At 37.4% G+C, this 12,419-nt stretch overlaps 1 protein-coding gene across 2 annotated transcripts in view; it reads right to left on the bottom strand.

Annotated features, from left to right (window-relative positions):
• Window positions 1–12,419, bottom strand: part of LOC109417164 (leucine-rich repeat neuronal protein 3-like) — a 505,905-nt gene that overhangs the window by 448,086 nt on the left and 45,400 nt on the right. For both annotated transcript variants that reach the window (XM_062842285.1, XM_062842284.1), the window contains exon 2: window positions 5,539–6,205. The gene's annotated coding sequence lies outside the window, so the exon portion shown is untranslated. The remainder of the gene's footprint in view (window positions 1–5,538; window positions 6,206–12,419) is intronic.

Below are 12,419 nucleotides of genomic sequence, written 5' to 3'. Positions count from 1 at the left end.
TATCTAACGGAAAATCGTCTGATCAATTTCGACCCGGAGATCAATTTGACCCCGGTTTACGGTACCAGAAAAAGTTGGGGTAATTTCGCCAATGCGTTTTCATGAGGACTCCTGTAATATCTGCAAATTAATCTTGTAGCCTTGGTGCTGGTCTAATAAGGAGTGTATCGGAAAGTAGTTGAAAATGTTCAGAATGCTCTATCTCGAAGCTGGGTTGGTCTTTTCATTTCGGTTCCTCTATGAAATCTTCACGATATAGTTAAGTTTAGAATACCTTGGAAACATTTGGAAAATGTTTTGTATTATTGAAAATATGGTTAAATGAATACACATCACAAAATAAAAATCTGCACAAAATCCAATTCTGTTAAGCTTTTTCAACATTTCAAAAATCTGTAGCGAGTAAAATTTGTACGATAAAAAATCTGAAAAATATTGATGTTTGTTAACAGTTATGCACACATAACATATCATTCAACAACGACTTTCAAAATTCATATTTTCGATAGAAAAATCTCCTATATCTACAAAATGGTCCACTCCAAAAACGTCTATTTTTCAATCAAACTTTAAAGTTCTGCTTTAAATATCTTAAAAAGTTATAAAATTCTATTTTTTGCTCTAACTTACTCGTCCATAAATTAAAAAACCCAAATTAATCCACCTAGCGGTGATGGCGCCTTTCTCGTGCCTTTGAAAACACATTTCAACACAACTCAAGTGAAATGTTGATGAATATCGCACTTTCATACGTTTAACAGAAATCCATTTCATGGCATCAGAGATCATATCGTTTATCTGGTTTATGAGCCGCCATTTTGAATTTTGAGCCTCCGCTTAGGATTAAAGTCCGGCAGCTTGGAAATTCTGGTCGCTATTTTTTGGACTCAAGACTTCTTCTCCACACCAGATACACCTATATTGAATGGTTTTAGAGTTCAAAACTCCATTAAACAGCCGCCCTTTTGAATGTTAAGACACCTTCTTCTGGTAGTATTTTTGAACTTCGGTTGTCTTTCCCATACCAAACATGCCCATATTGAACGGTTTTAGAGCGTAAAACTCCATTAAATAGTTTTGAGTTTTGTGCTGCCATCTTGGATTTTAGACCACCATCTTGGATACTATGTTTGCCATTTTTGGAGTCCAGATTTCTTCCCCATTTCAAATATACCCATATTGCATGGTTTCAAGTACTAAAACTCCAATAAACAGTCGCCATCTTGAATTTTGAGACGCGATCGCGGATATTTTAGTCGCCATCTTAGATAATTTAATCAATTTTGGACTCCAGACATCTTTCCAATACCAAATATTGCATGGTTTTAGAGCCCGAAACTCCATTAAATAGCCACCATCTTGAAAATTAGGCTGCCATATTGAATTGAATTTACCTATGCATAACCTAACACCCTGTATAGTCTGAACCTATTTGCTTGCTAACGTTCATAAGGTTATCAAAAAAGCCGCGCTTTGGTGTGTCGCATGCATGGGTTTGGTTCACTTTTATATTTGGCCACTTCCGTTGGGACTCCCCGGAGCCGGTTACGGAACACTACCAGTTCAGATATGGTCAGATACTGTTTTCCTGCTAACCGATCATCAGGTTATCGGAAATGCCGCTGTTTGATGTGTCGCATGCATGGGTTTAGTTCTCCTTTATATTTGGCCACTTCACGACCTGTTCCGGAACACTACCGGTTTAGATATGGTCCGATGCTGTTTTCCTGCTAACCGTTTATCAGGTTATCGGAAATGCAGTGGTTTGATGTGTCGCATGCATGGGTTTGGTTCTCTTTTATATTTGGCCACTTCCGGCGGCACATCTGGAACCGCTTCCGGAACACTACCGGTTCAGATATGGTCTGAGACTATTTTCCTGCTTACGCATGAATGAGTTATGTTCAATTTTATATTTGGCCACTTCCGGCGGGGCATCCAGAACCGGTTCCGGAACACTACCGGTTCAGATATGGTCTGAGACTGTTTTCTTGCTCACTGTTCATCAGGTTATCCAAAATGCCGCTGTTTGATGTGTCGCATGAATGAGTTATGTTCAATTTTTTATTTGGCCACTTCCGGCGGAACACCCAGAACCGGGTCCGGAACACTTCCGGTTCAGATATAGTCTTATACTGTTTTCCTGCTAACCGTTCATCAGGTTATCGAAAATGCCGCTGTTTGATGTGTCGCATGCATGGGTTTGGTTCTCTTTTATATTTGGCCACTTCCGGTGGGACATTCGGAACCGGTTCCGAAACACTACCGGTTCTGATATGATCTGAGACCATTTTCCTACCTACTGTTCATAAGGTTACCGAAAATGCCGTGGTTTGATGTGCCGCATGCATGGGTTTGTTGCATTTTCGTTTCTGGTCCTTTCCTGGGGTACCGGTCCGGAACCCCTAAATGGCCATAACTCCGGAACGGCTGGACCGATCCGAACCATTTTCAATAAGAAACAATGGGACCAGATTCCCCGCCGAATGAACCGTCGGTCATTAAAATCGGTTGAGGTTTACTGCCAAAAAGTGATGTGAGTTCATTTGTACACACACACACACACACATACACACATACATACACACATACATACACACATACAGACATCATCTCAATTCGTCGAGCTGAGTTGATTGGTATATGTGACTCGACCCTCCGAGCCTTCTATCAAAAAGTCATTTTTGGAGTGAACATATAGCCTTTCCAGTACACTTAGTGTACGAGAAAGGCAAAACACACCTTATTTAAAAAAATTCGAATTTTTCATTTTATGTATTTTTTATTTGCGTAAACATGATTTGGAGGAGCATAGAAAAAAGGGGTTCCTCAAAAATGGCCTTTTTTCATTTTTAAGAATTGCGCTTAAATGCAGTGGAGATTTTTCTTGAAAAAAAATAATTTGCCTATATCATGAGGATTCTGGAGCTTATTCTATTTGCACAAAAAAGTTAATATTTTTCGAACATTATCGAACTTTTTTCGCAATTTCAATTTTTTAGAAGGTGTGCAAAAATTTAAAAACATGCGTTCAGTAATCTAGGTTAAAAACCCAGTGAAAAGAAGATTTTTAAAAAATCATAAAAGCCATTTCTTTTTTTAAGGATTTATACAGTATCTCCAAAACTAAAATTATTCAAAAGTTGTATTAAACTATTTTTGGGGCTAGTTTAAACATTTTCAACTACTTTACGATACACTCCTTATTGAAGCGTTAAAAATGTTAGAAGAAATTGATTGCAGTTCACAACAATCAATAAATTTAAAATAATTGGCTTAATTACCTCTACGGCTGTCGATCACAAGTAACACATGGGACTACTCTTAGTAAAAATACATAATTTGAAATGAGCTATCTAAGCTCGAAACGATCGTCCACGTATGTGCATTACCCTTACTATCGCGACCAAATAAATCATAATCGGAATGAAGACCGTGTCGTGTATTTTCATATAATTAGTGGATCATATCATCTACCAAAGATTGATCCAAGATCCACACCTTACACTACCCTACTAATAAATACTCCTTCCCGAGACAACTGTGGGGATGCTGGGATTCCACGGTTTCTAGTAACAACAGTTGTCGAACTAACATTCCTTTCCCTTTCCCGATGACCGTAAGGACGTGGCCGGGGTGGTTATTGACTTTTAAATATTGAACTCTCGAATTGTACACATTAAGATTGTGTAGCTTGCCCCAAGCACCATTCATTGGATCTCTGTTTTCTGGTCAATCACGGAGTAGCAACTACGATGTGTATGATTATCTTTAATTGCTTTGCTTTGCTTTGCTTTTAAATTTCCTGAAGCAGATGGGTTTTATCCTATTTTGTTACAAAAAGAATTTTATTATTTCAAACATGTTTAAAAAAACCACTTGTTATTGTGTACTACTGGGGGTCGTGCTTCGTAGGAAGAAGCAAAGAATTTCAGACCTATCAGTTTGGCCTCTTTTCATCTGAAATGCTTAGAACGCATTGCCGATCATCACATCCAAGATGTTCGTCTGGCCAACGTACCTCTTCGTGTGAACCAACACGTCTATCAATGTGGTAAATCCACTGTGACTCTTTTACAAAAAGTTGCTTACGATATCGAGAAGGCATTTGCCCAAAAGCAATACTGCATCGGTGTTTTCTTGGATATCGAGGATGCCTTTGACAACATGCCTTTCGATACCTTATTGGAAGAAGCACGAAGTCATGGTATATTTCCAATGAATGTCAATTGGATTCACCAAATGCTTAAAAACCGATATCTCTTTTCGACATTGCGTCTAGCGTCGATTAGAAAACTGAGTGTTTGTGGATGCCCCCATGGAGGAGTCTTGTCGCCACCTTTGTGGAATCTCTTAGCAGATACGCTATTGAGGCAACTCAAGAATAGCGGTTTTCCTACTTATGGGCAAAGTCATATACTTCTGTTCCGACAGTCAGGCCGTTATTAGAGCATTTGCTTCGGCCAACTCTAGGTCGAAGATAGTTATGGTTTGTCGAGCTCAAATCGTGGAGCCGAATTCAGCAAACGCTGAAGTTTGGTCATTATTCCATCGCTGGAAATTAATTGGCTAATGAGTAAGCTAGCACTGTGTCCGTGTAGCTGCCGGGTAAGAATAGCACTACAAAATACCTGTTCCGGAGGTAAAAGCCCATCCAAACAGGTAACCCCAATCCAAGGTGTCAGGCGACCCGTGCTGATAGATGAATAGTTGAGGGGTTTAAAACATGCTCGATCTTTAACATAGCCCGTAGCGTGGGCAGATCACCTTTTTGGGTTGCGTTGCGGCGAAAGATCTACCAAACTGAAACCTAGTCCTAACTGCATCCAACTATGGAACAGCCTATTTTAGTTATTAAAGGAAAAACTTTGGTCCTTATTACATTTAATACGGGGTATGCCACAATAGATCAAATATTGGTCGCAGTGGGTATGTCCCGAACAGAGAAAAAAAGCTAGCACTGGAGCATCACATGACTTCATTGGCCATGAGCCAGCTATTCCGATATCGAAGTGTTAAGTGAAACTTTATATTAATATCTGGGCTGCCACTCAACACAAACAATACTGGAATAGTTTGGAGTCATGTGGTCAAACAAAATTGTATTGTACTGAGCCATCTTCAAAGGTAGCGAAGTATCTTACAAATCTGCCAAAGGAGAATTGCAGCATGCTGATCAAAGCATTGACTGGCCAATGCCGACTGAGCTATCACATGGCGAATATTCAGCAAGCTGATTCATCATATATGACTTCGTGTTGGATACGTATGAATACGTATCCAGATTTTTATAGAGACAGCTAGTTACGCGTGTAGATTTGAACAACTGTACTCAAGGCAGTTCTTAGGACCCACACAGACTCACAAGCTCTTTACATTCAATATGCTCTTGAAAATAACATGAATTCGATCTTTTCCAGATCTTGAAATTGTTGGCGTTGAGAAATTGTTATTTTATGTGATTTAAATAAAATCATCAAAAAAAAAAACAAACCATTAGCAATAGTTCCTTGTTCATTTAACCCTCAACTCCCTTACCTTTTTCCACCTTTTCACGGAACGCTGCTTTTGAATTCTTGATATCTCTTGTACCACTGACACTGGCCGAGCAGCTAGCTATGATACTCTGCTCCTAAGACTAGAACACCGAGATTCACACAGTTGTCGTCATACCGGAGCGACCAGGCAAGCCGAAGGATTAATGTGCTTCTTGACGACCACCACCGGTGGAGCTATTAATATTTCCTCATATCATAATAATTCATACTTTTGCTCCAGTCGTCTTGTTTAGTCTGACGGCTTACAGGTGAAATGGCTCCGTTCAGGAATGTGGCACATACGCTCGTACACACCTCTGGTAACTATGCGGATCCTGCTATTTTCCTCGCAGCTGTAGCAGCAGCAGCAGCTGGAATGTCTTTTCTTGTGGATGTGTTGTAACATCGGTGAGGTGACGTATTTTTTGCCCTCTCTCGTGATGCCATTCCTCAGGAAGAATGATCCTACCCAGGAGACAATGTCATTCTGATGGGGAGGGATGGATGCTGCCTGCCAGTTGGTAGGTACCTAAGGTGCTAGAATTGTGTCACGAACAGGCACCACAAAACACCGCAAGTCTAATTCAGCTTAGCTCAGCCGCATGATGTGTCAGCTAGGACGACGACGATGGTGACGGCCATGAAGGCGTTGAAAATGGGGTGATGGCCTGGAATTTGAGAAAATGGAAAAAAGTGGAAATGACAAAAAGGTTGTGATAAGGGTTAGAGTTTTGTAGGTTGGCATATGCAAAAGGTGCTTTGCTTGTCTGGTGGTTTGGGCAAAAAAGAAACATTCGAAAACGGTATTTTGTAAATGGAAATAGAAAGTTTGAACTTTTTTATGGGCGCAGTGTCTCGAACGCTATTTTTAAACCACTGAAAAACTTTGCACTTTAAGAAACGACAAATAGAGCTGACAAACTTCGAACGAATGTGGGATAAACTTGCCCGTCAAAACTTTACACACCTGATAGTAGAAGAATGGATTTATGATAATCATTCACTGCTTTCAGTCCTATGGTGCTGTAAAGAGCCAATATCTTTAATGTATGCTAGGTTACTGCACTTACAATTTGACTTGCCTGCAGATTCAAAAATGGCTTTTCTTGTTCTTGGCGTAATGCCTCAGCTAAGACACTGCTTGCTTCTCAACTGTTCGATGGGCACTTCTACAATTATTAACTAAGACCTTCCCCTGCCAATGACTATTTTGCATGTGTGTATACCGTGTGGTAGGCACGAAGATACTCGATGACCAAGTTTGACCAAAGTCTACACTCCATGCAAATTCGAATGTTTTGTATGGGGAAAAGTCTACGAGGGGGAGGGAGGTCTGAGATTGCCAAAAAATTGTCTACGTAGTTTATGGACAGCGCCATAGTGATTGCTTATGTGATTTTTTGACGGAATTATTTTCGGCATCATAAATATAGGAAAAGTTATCTGTGTCGTTTTTTCAAAATATGGTGCTTCCCGAGTTTGGAAGAAGAATCACCATACTAGGGAATTCTTATTCCGCCCTTCTGAATATAATAAATTAACCTATATCAGTTTACTAATATGTATATCTTTATCCTCCAAGCATAGAGCGAATATTATAATTTTAAAGTCTCCAGACGTAATGGAAATTTTTCCTCTCAAATATAAGAAACAGTCTACGATTTTTTGTGGCTTGTTATATTTCGATAAAGTAAGTTATCCTTGTGAGTTTCACCCTTTTTTGTGCTCATACGAGCAATAACAAAGTTCTGTGATATGGGGATTTCTTACATGGATTCCTTCAGCTATCTTTTCAAATATAACAAATACTTCGTAGATTCTTTCAGAAATTCATTCCGGGATTTCTTCAGAAATCTATTCACGAATTACCTCACAAACTCCTCAATAAGCTCACTAAAAAAATCTATCGAAGAATCATTCATATTTTTTTTTTCTTTAAATCTTACAGGGATTAATTTAGATATTTTACTCATTATTTGTACGAAAAGTATCAAATTTTTATTTTAGAAAACTAGCACATTATTCCATGAATTTCTCAGGAAATCCTTTAGTGATTACTTCACAAATTCATTGAGAGATTCCTCCAGAAAATTATCGAAGGATTTAATTTAAAACCATTTATGGATATTTTCAGAAATTCATCCAAAGATCCTCCAGGTATTTATTTAAAATTCCTTCTCCGATTTCTCCACAAAATCTTCAAAGGGGATTTTTAAGAAATTCAGCAATCGAAATGTACCCATCTCGGGCTGAAAATCTCATGAATAATAAATAAGAAATAAAAAAAAACTGCCAGGAATGACTTTGGAAATGTTTTTAGAAATCCTTCAGGAATCGATCAACCTACTTTGATGGTGCTCAGCATATCAAAAAAACATAGGCTCCATCGTATACGGCCTTTAACATGGATACAGCAGAGGAGTTATGTCAAACACACAACGCAACGGTGGCACTATATGTTTATTCATAGCGGTAATTTAATTGTTTTTCATGATCTTTTATTCTATTGATTCCTTTAGGAAGTTCATAGAATTTTCCTTAGATTTCCTTAGCAATTAATTGGGGAGCTTAAAAAAATTCCTCCAGGATGTTTTTTTAGAGAGTCTAAGATTTCTTTCAAAATTTTCGTTAGAGGAACCCTCAGAAAAGTATTCAAAATTTACTATAGAGAAGGTTTCCTTAACCTTCTTATTGCTTCACGTTGGGAACAGCTCGCTGGCATCGTGTACGTTTTGTGTCAAAATAGACTTTGATGCTGAAAAAGGGTTGAGCATTCCTCAACAGCTCCTTGCAAAAATTTGCACGAGATTTTATTTTTTCAGCAAATCGCCCATGGATCCCTTCAGAAATGTTCTCAGCGACTCTTTAAGAAAATCAAAAGTTCCTCCACAGATTTCTCCAAGGATAACTTTAGAAACTCTTCCACAGACGCCTTCAGAAATTGTTACAAATATTTCTTTAGAAAATCTTCAAGAAATTCCTTTAAAAAAATTTCGTTTAAATTCTTTAGAAAATTCCAAATAAGATTACTACATAAATTTCTTGTACCGATTTTTCGAACCCTCTAAGCAGAATACACTCTTCGAATTAGTGTAATCAGTTTCGTACCTTTTAATTCCACCCTATGTTGCTTATCCTTTGACAGATACGCGTATTTCGACTACCACTTGTAATCTTCCTCAGTGTCAGCTATCCAGTGGATAACTGACACTGTAGAAGATTACAAGTGGTAGTCGAAATACGCGTATCTGTTAAAGGATAAGCAACATAAGGCGGAATTAAAAGGTACGAAACTCATACATAAATTTGTTGAAGGATTCCAAATCCAAGGTAAACTTTAATGGGCTTCTTCGAAAATTAATCCAAGTATTCCTTTCAAAATTACTCGTGGAATTCTTTCTTAAAATCTACAAAGGCTTCTTTCAGAATTTCTTCCAGGGTTTCCTTAATGAATTTCGCCAGCGCGTCCTTCAGATATTCCCACATGAATTTCGTCAGATTTCATTAAGGTCGATTTCTATCTGAAACTTACAGTAATTGTATTCAACATTTTTAAAAGGATTCGTTTTAAAAAAAATCATCGGAAAATTCTCCAGAGAGGACTTCAGAATTTTCTACGTGAATTCCTATAGAAACTTTTTCAAAGATTCTTTCATGAATTCTTCAAATGTTTTCCTTAGAGAATTGACCAGGTATTTTAAGAAACTCGTTCAGGCATTTCTTCAGGAAGACTAGCAGAGATTTGTACAGGAATTGCTCTAAGCAAATTCCCTCATTAAAGTATTCAGAAATTTCTTCAGAAATTCATTAAGAAAATCCTGCAGGAATTCTGCAGGAATTTCTGCAGGAGTTCATTCTAGGATTCCTTAATAATTCCACCAGATAGTCTTCCTGTATTATCACAGGAATTTATCTGGAATATCTTCTTGGATTAACTTAAATAACTTTATCATGGAAACTATAAGAAATTCATTCAGACATATTTTCTAGAATTGAAAATTCTATTAGAAATATCTCAAGAGTTTTTGTTATCTTTGCAGACGCTTAAATATGCGTTTCACCAGTTATTTCGACAGAATATTTTCAAGAATTCATTCACTGATTTCTCCAGGAATACTTCCACAAAATCGTCTATGAATTCTATTATCCATTTCCCGGGAAGGTTCTCCAGGTATTTCCTTACTAAATTTTTTTCATTAATTTCTTCATGAAAAATGGAAAGATTTCCTTGAAGAAATATTTTTATCTTGGCAAGTGATTTCTTCAACAGTTCTTCCATGGAATTTTTGCTCAGATGTTCCTCTAGCTTTTTTACGAAAGTTCTTCAAGAAATTACATAAAAATTACTGGAGGATTGTTTAAAGAATCCTGCTAAATGAATTTTCTTTGAAAACTTTCGGGGATACCTTGTAGCAATTTATGATGTTATTTCTGAAGCAACTCTTAGAGAACACGGTTATCTTAAGATAGGCACTTAATTCGTCGAAAATCAGTCATGAGAAACGTCTAAAGAAACTCTGCAAGTAATTACAAGGAAAAAATGCTTGAGAATATTCTGGAGGAATTCCTGGAGAAATTCATAAAGGAATTTCTGAAGGAATCTTTTAAAACATGCCTGCAGAAATCACAATCAAAGGTACTGGTGGAATCGTCGAAGAAACCCCCTCATTAGTTTGTTAGGGATCAGTGGAGGATTTTCTAAAGAAATCCTTGTAAGATCTCCTGAAATTTCTTATACAATTTTTGAAGAAATTTGAGGAAGTGAAGCTAAGAAATAGATTTTAGAGCAATTTCTGCAGGAGTTGTTGAGAGAATCTTTGAAAAAAAAATCTAAAATAAGTCCAAAAGAAAGTCCTGAATAAATCCAAATTTATGCCTGGGGAATACCCGAAAGAAATATTGCAGAAACTATTTTGAAACTTATAAAAAGAAAGAAATAAAAAAAAAACTGATATAAATTGTCAGAAGAATCTTTTGAGAATTTTCTAGGCGAGTTTCCAAATAAATGCCCAAGAAAATCGATTTAATAGAGCAATACCTCTGGAGAAATTCAAATAATAATAACTGAAAATTTTCTTGATAAATTTCTGAATTCATAAAGAAAAACCCTAGAGCAACTTCTGACCTGTGAAAAAATGCCCTGCAATTTCATATTTTTAAGAAATGTTTGGAGAACTCCCTAGAAGAAGTTCTTAAGAAATTTGTATTTCTCAGAAAAATTCTGATAAAATTCCTAATGAATTCCTCCAGAAATGTTAAACATTGAAGAATATAACATAAATTTTTGTAGCACTTCTTGAAAGAACATCCAATGTATTTTTTTGAAGAAACCTAGGTGGAATTTCAAAAGGAATTTCTGAGGAAAAGTTTCAAGATGAGGTTTAAACCATTTGTGAGAAACTCCTAAACAAGTCCCAAGGAAAGTTCCTTGGGGAATCTCCGAAAGAATCCCTGGAGGAATTTCTGGAGAAAGTCTAAGGAATCTAATGCAGAAATTATGAAAAGGAATCTTTAGAGGAATTCTTGCTAAAATCATTTAAAAAAAATTGGCAATAATCTATTTTTTTTGATAAATCCTGAAAGAGTATTCAAAAAAAATTTGTGGTGATGTCATTGAGGGTAATACTGAATTATTTTTTTCTAGTATTTTTAGGAAGAATTTTTGTTTAACTCATAAAATGAATTCCAACTATAATGCCCCTTCCACAATAATTACGGAAAAAATCGTAAAATAATTTTGCAAGGAGCAGTTTTCCCAGAATAATTCTAAATTAAGCGCAATAGTGAAACCATTTTCTTGGGGGCGTCCCAGTATAAGGGGCGCTGAAGTTTGAAAACCTTGAGTAACCAGCTCTGATTTTAGCATGACAGCACTGTGATGAACCACACTGAACCACACGTTGTAAAAGTCTAGCTTTTTGTACTCCGCTTTATTGTGGTTATTGTGGTGCTGACGGTAGTGGCCAATCGCGCGACTGCCGGAAGGTTAAGGAGCCGTTTTTCGTCGACGTCGCCAAAGCTGGTGTAACACTGGTCGTATGAAGGCGTCGTGAGGGGCATCTCTAAGCAGGGTGCACGCTATGTCCAAAAGGAAGTATTATGAAAAGTGAATGTACCTCATAATTTATTCGCTAGAACCATATTTTTGGACCTCTAGTTTCAAAAAATGTGTGGTTTAAAATAATCCATCTTGGGTTTTTTTCCCATACATTTTTATATGGGACGAAATTGGCCTTAAAATGACTTTTTTCGATATTTGTATGGAAAAATAGGAAAAAAATCGAAAATATCAAAAAAACCCCAGATGAAATATTTTAAACCGCACAGATCCTGAAACTAGAGGTCCAAAGCTACGATTCTAGAAAATAACATTTGAGGTACATTCGATTTTCCTAATACTTCCCTTTGGACATAGCGTGGGGTGTGCGATTTGAAATGCACACGTGATGTGCTTCCCCGACGACCTGAAGAGTAATTTACTGTCGGTGAATAAGGTTTCGAAAGCTGACAGTGATGTGTTCTTCACCATACAAAATGGTGATATGATCATCTTGGGCATGCTAGCCAGAGCTGGGAAGTTTCGTTCAAAAATGTAAGAATTTCCAGTTTTTAGGCTGCTGTGAAGCACGTTCTTTGTTGCCTCTTCGCGGTGGCGCACCATCCTTGGCACTATCATACCTAGAGTGCCACCCGAAGAACGAAGTAAGCTAGTAAACAATATTTACAATCAACGGTGGATGCAAGCGTCTCTTGCTCAAGTATTTTCACGACCAGCCCGAGAGGCGAATATTCATCACTGGTAGGGGCTGGCTGACACGAATAATACAAATTCGTCCTCCTTCGTTTGTTGCGAAATGAACGAACCACATGCATCCACACTAC

Source organism: Aedes albopictus, chromosome 3, assembly GCF_035046485.1.
Source record: "Aedes albopictus strain Foshan chromosome 3, AalbF5, whole genome shotgun sequence".
Classification (NCBI taxonomy): Eukaryota; Metazoa; Arthropoda; class Insecta; order Diptera; family Culicidae; genus Aedes; species Aedes albopictus.
Note: the sequence above shows the minus strand (reverse complement) of the source record. Positions and strands in the feature narration are given on the sequence as shown.